Source organism: Heterodontus francisci, chromosome 34 (genome assembly GCF_036365525.1).
Source record: "Heterodontus francisci isolate sHetFra1 chromosome 34, sHetFra1.hap1, whole genome shotgun sequence".
NCBI classification, from domain to species: domain Eukaryota; kingdom Metazoa; phylum Chordata; class Chondrichthyes; order Heterodontiformes; family Heterodontidae; genus Heterodontus; species Heterodontus francisci.
In genome coordinates this window covers 24,488,954-24,502,225 of record NC_090404.1, presented here as the reverse complement: position 1 = coordinate 24,502,225, position 13,272 = coordinate 24,488,954, and the positions used below count along the sequence as shown (strand labels likewise).

Sequence of the window (13,272 nt, the reverse complement as noted above, 5' to 3'; positions counted from 1 at the left end):
ACCTGCTGCATTGTCACAGGGCCATTACCAAACCTTTGAGCCTGATTTAGGGATGATGCAACAGAACCTCAAACTTGTTACTGAGGAGGTTGTCGTCGGCTGTCCCTCAATTCGAGGATGATGTTTACTCAAGGTTGCGAATTTCTGCCCTGGGATTTCCGTTCACTGAACAGGCCGATTCTCGACCTGCACATCTTTGGGCACATGGGGCAGGACGTCCCACGTGGTAGTGGGACCCGGAGTGCAGGATTTGCTTCCTGGAGGTACAACACGAGTCTCATTACTTTTCCACTGTCACTAGCAAGAACTGGGACAATTTTTACATTACGTAATATTTGGACCCTTTGAAGAAGAAAAGTACAATTTTATTTACTTTTCATTAAGATTATAATGAGATCTGCTCTGCAAATAAGATTAGTTTAGTTTAGAATCTTTATAATGTGTTTATTTTAAATTATAAAATCTACCATGAGTCATGATATTTAAAAACAAGAGGCACATTTGCTAAAGTTAATAAGGTTATTTTCCTCCTTGTGCTTGAAGGTAAATAATTGTCTGAAAGAAAATTGGGTCGGGAGTATCACATGCTCCGAACAGAAAGTGTGTGATATTCCTGTCCATTTAAGTTAATGGGCAGCACATTGGACAGGCTGCATAACTTACATTTCAATCAGATCTCCCCTCAGCCTTCTCTGTTCCAAGGAGAACAACTCCAGTCTGTCCAATCTTTCCTCATAGCTGCATTTTTCCAGTCCTGGCAACATCCTCATAAATCTGCTCTGTACCCTCTCTTGTACAATTACATCCTTTCTGTAATGAGGTGACCAGAACTGCACACAATACTCAAGTTGTGACCTAGCTAATGATTGATATAGTTCCAGCATAACCTCCCTGCTCTAATATTCTATACCTCGGTTAATAAAGGAAAAGATTCCATATGCTTTCTTAACCATCTTAGCAACCTGTCCTGCTACCTTCTGGAATCTGTGGACATTTACTCCGAGGTCCCTCACTTGCCCTACACTTCTCAATATTTTCCCATTAATCATGTATTCCTTTGCCTTGTTTGACCTCCCCAAAATGCATCACCTCACACTTCTCCGTGTTGAATTCCATTTGCCATTTTTCTGCCCATCTGACCAGACCATCAATATCTTCTTGCAGCCTACAGCTGTCTACCACACGGCCAACCTTTGTGTCCTCTGTAAACTTCTTGATGATGCCCCTTACATTTATGTTGAAGTCGTTAATATATATCACAAATAGCAGGAGACCCAGTACTGAGCACTGTGGAACGCCACTGGAAACAGGCCACCAGTCGCAAAAACACCTGACAACAATTACCCTTTCCTTCCTGTCACTGAGCCAATTTTGTATCCACCTTGCTGCATTTCCCTCGATCCCTGGGATTTTATTTTTTAAACCAGTCTGTTATGTGGAACCTTGTCAAAAGCTTTGTATAATCCATGTAGGTCACATCAACTGCACTACCCTCATCAATCCTCCTTGTTACTTCAAAAAGTTCAATCAAGTTAGTCAGACCAGTTCTTCCTTTAACAATAAAATAAAAGCAAAATACTGCGGATGCTGGAAATCTGAAACAGAAACAAGAAATGCTGGAATCACTCAGCAGGTCTGGCAGCATCTGTGGAAAGAGAAGCAGAGTTAACGTTTCGGGTCAGTGACCCTTCTTCGGTCACTGACCCGAAACGTTAACTCTGCTTCTCTTTCCACAGATGCTGCCAGACCTGCTGAGTGTCTTCCTTTAACAAATCTATCCTTGATTAATCTGTGCCTTTCTGAATGACTGTTTATCCTGTCTATCAGAATAGATTCCAACAATTTTCCCACTACTGGGATGGTACAGTGGCGCAGTGGTTAGCACCACAGCCTCACAGCTCCTGTGACTTGGGTTCAGTTCTGGGTACTGCCTGTGTGGAGCTTGCAAGTTCTCCCTGTGTCTGTCTGGGTTTCCGCCGGGTACTCTGGTTTCCTCCCACAACCAAAGACTTGCAGGTTGATAAGTAAATTGGCCATTGTGAACTGCTCCTAGTGTAGGTAGGTGGTAGGAGAATGGTGGGGATGTGGTAGGAAATATGGGGTTAATGTAGGATTAGTAGAAATGGGTGGTTGTTGGTCGGCACAGACTCAGTGGGCCTGTTTCAGTGCTGTATCTCTAAATAAATACTGAGGTTAGACTGACTGGCCTATAATTATTCAGTCCATCCCTCGCTCCCTTTTCAAACAGAGGTACTATGTTTGCAGTTCTCCAATCCTCTGGCACCACACCTGTATCCAGTGACGACGGGAAAATAATGGTCAGACATTCTGCTATTACCTCTCTTGCTCTTTTAACAGCCTCGGGTACATTTCACCCCACCCTGCCGATTTATCAACTTTCAAGGATGCTAATCCCATTAATATTTTCTCTCTCCCTGTGTTTATCACATCCAATACTTCACATCCCTCTTCCTTAACTACAATATCTGCATAGTCCCTCGCTTTTGTGCAGACAGATGCAAAGTATTTACTAAGAACAATCCCACCATCTTCTGCCCCGACATGTAGGTCTCTTATGGGCACTACTCTCTCCTTAGTTATCCTCTTATTCTTAATGTCACAGCACAAAATAAGAACAATTACCCCACTTCGGTTCATGTTTCTGGATTGTCAATGTCTCTTAAATGTTTACTTTATATTAGTTTATATACCTACTGATTTGTGCACATCGTTCACCGAGGCACAAGAATGTGCCATCTGGTATTGTTTTCCGTTAAAGTTGACACATCTTCACAGAACACCTTTTACACGAGAAAGCTATAAATAGACAGAAGCAGGACATTGAGAACATGAAGCTCCATAAAACCAATTATCAGGTAAGTCTCATGAAATTGTATTCTGAGTACAGAGCAATTTTATTCATTACAGATGCAAAATTGCATAGAATTGCCATTACTCAATCAATTTGCTTCAATAACAGTGCGATAATTACATGATCCCTCGTTAAAAAAAAAAGACTTTTTTAGTCTTCAGCCACTAATTTGCAGACCTTTTGGTCTTTGGCCACTCTCACCCCTGCATTTGTGACTTGTTTTGTGAAATACTCTCCCTATTAGTGCTCAACTGTTGGATAACTCTGATTACATTTCTATGTGTTTATTCATGTTTATAAAGTGTCTGAGTGCCCAGATTTAACTAAGTTGTGATTTGTAACCAATAAATGATATTTTGGGCATGACTTGTAGTCTGGTGTCTTGGTGATTTGTCAAGAAAGATTTAATTCACTCACTCAGCAGCTTGAGAGGAACCAGACTGAGGTTTAATGAACAAAAGAAATAGAAGCTGGAGGAGGCCATTTGGCCCTTCGAGCCTGTTCTGCCATTCACCAAGATCATGGCTGATCTTCTACCTCAACTCCACCTCCCCGCACTATCCCCATATCCCTTAATTCACTCAGTACCCAAAAATCTATCAATCTCTGTCTTAAATATACTCAACGACTGAGCATCCACAGCTCCCTGGGGTAGACAATTCCAAAGATTCACAACCCTTTCAGTGAAGACATTTCTCCTCATTTCAGTCCTAAATGGCCGATCCCTTATCCTGAGACTGAGACCCAGTGTTCCAGATTCCCCAGACAGGGGAAACATTTTCTCAGCATCTACCCTGTCAAGTCCCTTAAGAATTTATTATGTTTCTGTCAGATCACATCTCATTCTTCTAAACCTCAGGACATATATGTCTCGTCTACGCAGTCTCTCCTCATAGGAGGAGATGGATCATAGTGGGGGTGCTGTAACATAGTGATTATGTTTTTGAACTAGTAATCCAGAGGCCTGGACTAATGATGTCGAGACACTTATTCAAATCCCACCACGGCAGTTTAGAGATTTAAACTCAATCAATTAAATAAATCTGAGATTTAAAAAAAAACTAGTCTCAGTAATGGTGACCATGAAACTACCGGATTGTCCTAAAAACCCACTTGGTTCACTAATTTCCTTTCAGGAAGGAAATCTGCCATCCTTACCCGATCTGGCCTATATGTGACTCCAGACTCTCAGAAATGTGACTGACTTAACTGCCTATGAAATGGCCCAGCAAGATATTCAGTTATATTCAAGGAGGTGATTCACCACCACCTTCTCAAGGGTAATTAGGAATGGGCAATAAATACTGGTCTTTCCAGCAACTCCCACATTCTGTGAATAAATAGAACAATCGCCTCATCCCAGGACCCAGTCTAGTGAACCTTTGTTACATTCCCTCAAGGGCAAGTATGTCCCTCCTTTGGTAAGGAGACCAAAACTGCACACAGTACTCCAGGTGGGGCCTCACCAATGTCCTGTATAATTGTAGTAAGACTTCTTTTGTCCCCCAATTCCTTTGTAACAAATGCTAACATACTGTTTGTCTTCCTAATTGTTTGCTGTACCTGCACGTTAACTTTCTGTGATCCATGTACAAGGACACCAGGTCTCTCTGAATGCAAACATTTCTCAGTCTCTCACAAACCATGAAAAACGGTGATTTAAAAATTTTTTGCTATCAAAGACTTCACACTCCACCACATTGTATTCCATCTGCCATGTTCCTGCCCACTCACCCAACCTGTCTATATCCCTCTGCACCGTTTGTGTCTTCCTCACTGCTTACTTTCCCACCTAACTCTGTATCATCAGCAAACATGGATACATTACACTCAGTCCCCTGTTACAGACAGGTAGGAAATGGGGTGACTGGCTTCCACTTTTCACCTCCCAACTGACCACAGATAGTGTTTCTGTTAACCAGTGTTTCAGCCCCTAAGTGATTTGAGGGTCAAATAAAGAGATCAATGATAAGTTTTCTCATAGGTTTAAAGAAAGAAAGATAACTATTTTGTTCCCACAATAACTGAATTGTTCTCAACCTTCATCGACTCACACATAGACACACAAAAGGATAAATAGATAGAAAGGAAAAGGTAAGATGCACTTAAAGTCCCAAGTGATGTAAGAGTTTTGTGGTTTGCAAAACCTGTTGAATCGTCTCGGGAGGAAAGTCTTTCCAAAGGTGCAGGCCTGGATGTTTGTAATCTTGAACTTGCTGAAGTGTTGCAAACTTCTGGTTTGCTTCCTGTGGTGAGGAATTCAAAGTCACCTTGCAATTTCTCTCTGCCTCAGTTGTTCAAAGATGGTTTGAAACTGTTTTTGCAGACAGGGCACCTTTGCTCAGCTGGTCAGCCTCACAGCTTCTCTAGTTGGAAGTACAGCCTTCAGTCTTTCTCTATTTCTCTCTATCTCTTTAAGACAAAAGTTTTATCAGTTTGCTTTCAGTCTTGTGACCAAATAATGCTGTCCCCTGCAGGATTCATACAATGTCTTTGAACGTGCACCATTGTTAAAAATGGGGTTTGAAGATGGCTCATCATGATACCATGGTGTTAGGTCACACCTATTATTTTGGTTTTGAATCCACAGTCTCCCTCTCTGCCAGGGTCTTTGATAACTCAATTGTTGAAAATAGGAGCCGCTTTGCTTTGAATTGCCTGTTTCCCATTTTAATGTCTTCCCAGGGCTGGACCAGATGTGATGATGGGTTTTGGTCTCCAACAGCCCAGATGTATTTTGTATCACAGGAGGGGAGTCACCTGACCCCTACCCAATCTTGTCTGCAGCAATGTGTCCATGTTTTGGAGTTTAACTCACCAGTTCACTTTTTATACTTCAGTCCATCTTTATCCTTTTCCATAACTGCCTTAAAAACTACAGAGTTATGGTCACTATCCGTGAAATGCTCCCCCACTGACACTTCTACCACTTGTCCAGCTTCATTCCCTAGGATTAGGTCCAGTACTGCCCCTTCTCTTGTAGGACTTTCTACGTTCTGACTCAAAAAGCTCTCCTGTATGCACTTTAAGAATTCCGCCCCCTTTAAACCTTTTGCACTAAGACTATCCCAGTTGATATTGGGGAAGTTGAAATTCCCTTACTACTATTACCCTATTATTTTTATACCTCTCTGAGATTTGCCTCCATATCTGCTCCTCTATCTTGCCCTGACTGTTTGGAGGCCTGTAGTACACTCCCAGCCAAGTGATTGCCCCCTTTTTGTTTTTAAGTTCTACTTATATGGCCTAATTTGAGGAATCTTCGAAGATATCATCCCTTTTTACTGCAGTAATTGACTCCTTGATCAACAGTGCAATGCCATCTCCTCTTTTACCCCCTTTCCTGTCATTCCTGAAGATTCTATACCCTGGAATATTGAGCTGCCAGTCCTGCCCCTCTCTCAACCACGTCTCTGTGATAGCAATGATATCATTCCCATGTGTTAATCAATGCCCTCAATTCATCTACCTTACTTGTAAGACTCCTCGCGTTAAAATAGATGCAATCCAGCCTTGCATTATTCACTTATGCCTTAACAGGTCTATATTTGCTCTGCCTTCCAGACTGACTCAGTTTCTCTTCTATATTTGACTGTGCATCACCCCCTACAGTACCTCCACTCTGTATCCCATCCCCCTGACAAATTAGTTTAAACCCCCCCTAACAGCACTAGCAAACCTCGCAGCAAGAATGTTGACCCATTCTGGTTCAGGTGCAACCCATCCAACTTGTACAGGTCCCACCTTTGCCAGAAACAGACCCAGTGATCCAGGAAACTAAAACCCTCCCTCCTGCACCATCTTCTCAGCCATGCATTCAGCTGCTCTATCCTCCTATTCCTATACTCACTAGCATGTGGCACCAGGAGTAATCCAGAGATTACAACCTTAGAGGTCCTGCTTTTTAATCTGCTACCTAGCTCCCTAAATTCTTGTTGCAGGTCCTCATCCCTCTTTCTACATATGTTGTTGGTACCAATGTGTTCCACGACCTCTGATTGTTCATCCTCCCACTTCAGAATGCCCTGCAGCCACTCCGTGTCATCTCAAGAGCATTGCAGCTGGTTCCAATGCCCCATCCTTTCCCTGTAATCCTGCATTTTTTAAAATCTCAGGTGCTTATCCAATTCCCTTTTTGAAAGCCACAATTCAGTCTGCCTCCACCACCCTCTCAGGCAGTGCATTCCAGATCCTAACCACTTGCTGCATAAAAAAATTTTGGTCATATCGCATTTGGCTGTTTTGCCAATCACCTGACATCCATATCCTCTGGTTCTCGACCTCTTCACCAAAGGGAACAATTTCTCTCTATCTACTTTGTCTAGACTCCTCATGGTTTTGAACATCTCTATCAAATCTCTTAACCTTCTCTAAGGAGAACAATCCCGGCTTCTCCAATCTATCCTCGCAACTGAAGTCCCTCATCCCAGGAACCATTCTAGTCAATCTTTTCTGCACCCTGTCTAATGTCTTCACAACCTTCCTAAAGTGCCGTGCCTGGAATTGATCACAAAACTCCAGTTGAGGCCAAACCAGTATTTTATAAAGGTTCATCATAACTTCCTTGTTTTTGTACTGTATGTTTCTGTTGTCATGTAGGTCCCCACCTGCCAAGAATGAGGCATATTAATTTTGTCATATGAACATTGATTTTAAACTGTTGCTGGAGTGAAGAAAGGACTTGTTAAAAAATCACCAGACACTTAGCTGGAAGGACATTTGCATACTAACAAACAGTGCTTGTGGAAACAAAGGGCTATTCCCTGGTCCACTTAACCAGAAACTGAAGGTGTAAGGAAGAGCATTCCAGAGATTGCTGAGCTGATACAATCCACAAAAGCCAGGACTGGTTAAACCAGCTGGCCACGTGACTAACTGGCTGGTCCAGGATTTTTTTTGAACTAGCCACAGAGAGTTTGAACTGAGAGAGACTGTTTGCTCATGGACTGAGAAGACCTCTCCTGTCTGTTCCCCTCTCTTTCTCACGGAATTCCAAATCCACTGAAGACGTGAACCTCAAGAGAGAAAAGTCTGCTACATTGAACAAGGTTGATGAAGAATTCTGGGCCCCAATAAAAAGCAAAATCTACCTACAGTCAAGAACTCTACAACGAGCTCGAAGAACAGTAACCAAGACCATCTTCAGATATTGCTTCAAACTTTTCCACTTTATTTTGTCTACTCTTTTCTGTCTCTATCTGTACTCATGCTGCAGCTGTACAAAACTCTGGTGAGACTGCACCTGGAGTATTGCGTGCAGTTCTGGTCACCGTATTATAGGAAGGATGTGGAAGCTTTGGAAAGGGTGCAGAGGAGATTTACTAGGATGTTGCCTGGTATGGAGGGAAGGTCTTACGAGGAAAGGCTGAGGGACTTGAGGTTGTTTTTGTTGGAGAGAAGGAGGAGGAGAGGTGACTTAATAGAGACATATAAGATAATCAGAGGGTTAGATAGGGTGGATAGTGAGAGTCTTTTTCCTCGGATGGTGATGGCAAACACGAGGGGACATAGCTTTAAGTTGAGGGGTGATAGATACAGGACAGATGTCAGAGGTAGTTTCTTTATTCAGAGAGTAGTAGGGGCGTGGAACGCCCTGCCTGCAACAGTAGTAGACTCGCCAACTTTAAGGGCATTTAAGTGGTCATTGGATAGACATATGGATGAAAATGGAATAGTGTAGGTCAGATGGTTTCACAGGTCGGCGCAACATCGAGGGCCGAAGGGCCTGTACTGCGCTGTAATGTTCTAATAACTGCTCCAGTTCACTTCATTTTTCATCCCTGCTCCTTCTGTGAGTGTAACAGCTGAATCTGACTGGGTTCAGTTCTTCACTCACTGGTTCCCCTCTCTCTCCTCCCCTGAAGGTGCTGACTCTGACTGGGTTCAGTTCTACACTCACTGATTCCCCTCTCTCTCCTCCCCTGAAGGTGCTGACTCTGACTGGGTTCAGTTCCACACTCACTGGTTCCTCTCTCTCCTCCCTGAAGGTGCTGACTCTCGTTGTGTGTACGTGCTCTCTCTCCCCCTCCTCTGACACTCTGACCCTCCCTGTCCAGTGTAACATCTCCCAGTTCTGGTGATGGGCTCTCACTGACCACTCGCCATTTCTGCTCTTATGCAGATGTTCCCTGATCATCGCCATTACATATAATCATACAGCAAAGAAGGAGGCCATCAGTCCATCATGTCTGTGCTGGCTGTCTGAAAGAACTATCCTATTAGTCCCACTCCCCTATACTTTCCCCATATCCTCTGAAAATTTCCCCTCTGAAGTTTTTATCCAATTCCCTTTTTGAACGTTATTATTGAATCTGCTTCCTCCACCCTTTCAGGCAGTGAATTCCCGATCAGAACAACTCGCTGCCTAAAAACATTTCTCCTCACCTCCTCCCACTGGTTTTATTGGCCAATTATTTTAAATCTCTGTCCTCTGGTTACTGACCCACCTGCCAGTGGAAACAGTGTCTCCCTCTCTACTCAATGAAAATCCCTCATCATTTTGAACATATCTATTAAATCTCCCCTTCACCTTCTCTGCTCTCAGAACAATCCCAGCTTCTCCAACCTCTCCAGAGAACTGAAACCCCTCATCCCTGGTATCATTCCAGTAAATCTCCTCAGCACCCATGGCTCTGATCACACTAACACATCAATAGGGAATTCTTGGAAACACACTGCAGATCCTTCTTTATCTGGAGATTAAATGACTGTTGTATAATCAGACCAGCAGTTACCATGCAAAATATAACCAATTTATTTTAAACTGGAATACTTTAAATGAGTTAATGCCTGCCTTAAAATGATTGACTCAGGACATGTTAAACTCGTGTAAAATAATTACCACAGTCATTTTCAGACTAGAAATTTAAACCTGCCGTTTCACTTTCAGTCAGGAACAGATCACAGTTTTACACCAATCTCTGATTTGACAGCACGCTTCCAGCATTCACCGTTATTCTTCCTGACTCTAAACACAGTTGTAAAGGAGCCTTCTGTTCCGTGCCGAGGAGCTGTGAACCATGGAACAGAGCGGCTGGGACACATTTCTTACAGGCCTCAGGATTAACCCACAAGGGGACTTTGCTGTCAGTGAAGACAGACGAGAAAGACCAAAGTGCCGTTTGTCTCTCTCAGTGTGATCCTGAAGGACTGTGTTCAGGGTGAAGTTCTGTTCCTGCCGTACGATCCTCCCCCCAGATTGTCCTTTCTGAGCTCCAGCCAGTTGATGCTAAACACTCAGGTGGGAAAGAGAAAAATCTACAACAATGTGTTTAAAACAAAGCTGATTTATTTGACATTTATCCAGAATAATAAACTTCAGCCAAGTTATAAGGCTATTAATATTGGCAGAAACAAACTGTCAGAATAGAAACAGAGAACATTTACTGCATAGGAGGCCATTCTGTGTAGTGCCAGCTGAGAAAACGGTATCCAGATTAATCCCACTTTCCAGTTGTTAGCTCACAGAGATCATTAACGTGAAAAATAAGATACAAACCTCAGACTGATTGAACAAATTACACAAGATTTCATGTTTTAAGATTTTTGCTACAACAACTAAATTAAAAGAAACCCCAATTAACTAAATAGCACTTTGTAAATAGCTGACACCCCAAATTACAATCAAAGGTATTTTCTTTACATTTTCAACTCATGAATATCTCACACCACACTGATATATTCCACAGTCTTTTTTGATGATGAAATCCTTTGCGGTTAAAAGTCCCAAATTCATCCCAGTTCAATGAGTTAGATCTCCCAGACTTTTCAACAAAAAATATTTTCCTTCGCTCACTTCTCCAAGCACTTCTGACCCGGACATCTGTGGATAATGTGATTTCCGGTGATCCTGTGGGGCCCTTTACTCCTCCGCAAACTTCAATCTCAAAAATAAAAGTTCAAGTTTCCACAGCCTTTCACTGTATATCTTCAGAGAGCAGGTGTTCACTCTCTCCAGCTGTAGCTCTCTCTCCAGCTGCCCCTGATGGGTGCTTTCTCTTACAGTTTCTCTTGAGGCCTCACCCTGATGGATTCTCTTCTTACAGCCTGCTTGAGGCCACAATGTGATGGTTCATTCCTTACAGCCTGTTAGTCTCCAGAAAGTCGGTTAAATTTATCTGGTCCTAGAATTCAATGGTTTATTGTTCTTCTCCAAAATACAAAGACCAGAAGTCTAGTTTCACAAAGCTACTCGGCCTTTCCACTGCCCCCAGGTGTTACCATCTGCCGGTTCATTTACATGTTCTCAATGGCTGACTCCTTGTTTTACAATCCAAAAGTCTGGGAGGGTGAAACCCATTGTTCATCAGGTGTTAATGCTGTAGTCTCTGTTCTTCAGAAAACACTCTTTGATCTGTTCCCTCTGTTGTCCTGGTAACCTTTTACAGAGTGGAGGTGAGGTCAGTTGACCTCCTAGATTCCATCTTGTACTTTAAAAAAAATCACAATCTATAAGACATAATCATGTTACAAGGTCCAGTGATCCTAACACCAGTTCACATCAACACAAATGAACCCTGACTGTGACTCAGTTGTTATCATTGTTACCTCTCAGTCAGAAGGTTGTGGGTTCAAGTCCCACTCCAGAGAGTTTGCTGTGTTCAATTGGCTGCTGTGTTTCCTACACTATAACAGTGACTGCACTTCAATCATACTTCATTGACTGTAAAACACTTTGACATGTCCTGAGGTAGTGGAAGGTGCTGTATACATGCAGATCTTTCTTTAACCATCAGAATGAACATGGTTCAGTCCAGGATATGATTAACAGCAGAAAAAGCAGCAGAATCCAACTCCTGTGGTCACTTGTGAACTCGCTGGTGTGTCAAGAGGTTGGATGGCTGAGCGAATTCCTTCCCACACGCTGAGCAAGTGAACGGTCTCTCCCCAGTGTGAACTTGCTGGTATGTCAGCTGGTCAGAAGAACGGGTGAATCTGTTCCCACACTCGGGGCAGGTGAACGGCCTCTCCCCATCGTGAATACGCTGGTGTAAAGTGAGGTCAGATGATTGCCTGAACCCAGTCCTGCAATAAGAGCACTTGAAAGGTCTCTCCCCAGTGTGAGCTTGCTGGTATTTAAGCAGGTTGGATGAACAGGTGTATCCCTTCCCACATATGGAGCAGGTAAACGTCCACTTCCCGGAGTGAGTGCGTTGGTGTCTCACGATTTCATGTCTGCTTTTAAAGGTCTTCTCACAATCAGAACATTCAAAATGTGTCTTATCACAGTGAATATTCTTGTGTTTCTGCAGGTTGGCTGAACAAGTGAATCCCTTCCACGATGGAGCAGGTGAATGGCCTCTCCCCAGCATGTACTCACTGGTGTGCTAGCAGGGTGGATGAGTGAGTGAATTCCTTCCCACACACAGATCAGGAGAATGGCCTCTCCCCAGTGTGAACACCCTGGTGTGCTTTCAAGTTGGATGCCTGAGTGAATCCCATCCCACACACAGAGCAGGTGAACGGCCTCTGCCCAGTGTGACTGCGTTGATGAATTTCGAGCTCAGATGGGTTAGTGAATCCCTTTCCACAGTCTCTACATTTCCACGGTTTCTCCATGGTGCAGGTGTCCTTGTCTCTCTCCAGATTGGATGATCAGTATGGGCGGCACAGTGGCGCAGTGGTTAGCACCGCAGCCTCACAGCTCCAGCGACCCGGGTTCAATTCTGGGTACTGCCTGTGTGGAGTTTGTAAGTCCTCCCTGTGTCTGCGTGGGTTTCCTCCGGGTGCTCTGGTTTCCTCCCACAGCCAAAAAGACTTGCAGGTTGATAGGTGAATTAGTCATTATAAATTGTCACTAGTATAGATAGGTGGTAGGGGACTATAGGGACAGGTGAGGATGTGGTAGGAATATGGGATTAGTGTAGGATTAGTCTAAATGGGTGGTTAATGGTCGGCACAGACTTGGTGGGCCGAAGGGCCTGTTTCAGTGCTGTATCTCTAAATCTAAATCTAACTTCGAACACACACAGAGGACATGTACAGTTTCTCCCCGCTGTGAATGGTGTGATGTTTTTTCAGACTGTGCAACTGGTTCAAGCTCTTTCCACAGTCAGTGCACTGGAACACTCTCACTCGGGTGTCTGTGTGTCTCGGTGCTTTTCCAGTCACACTGATGTTTGAAATCTTTTCCCACAGACAGAACAGACAAACATTTCTCCTTCCACATTCAAAGGCGAATAACATTCAGGTCCTGATGAATCGAGTGACTGTCAAATCCTGATGTGATAATTGATTTGAGATTCCTGTCTGTAAAACCTCCCCTTCTCATACCCTGTAAAAGGAGTTTACAAAAGTTATCACTGTAAGTTCAGGATAGAAATTCAGAAGACAATTCTAGTTTCTACATCTTTTCCTCTCTTGTTCCCACAAACATGTGAACCAATCAATTAAAAGAAGCA

At 43.3% G+C, this 13,272-nt stretch overlaps 1 pseudogene; it reads right to left on the bottom strand.

The window, feature by feature from the left end:
* Positions 1-11,472: 11,472 nt before the first annotated feature.
* LOC137349226 (zinc finger protein 239-like) lies at positions 11,473-12,857 on the bottom strand (annotated as a pseudogene).
* Positions 12,858-13,272: the final 415 nt, after the last annotated feature.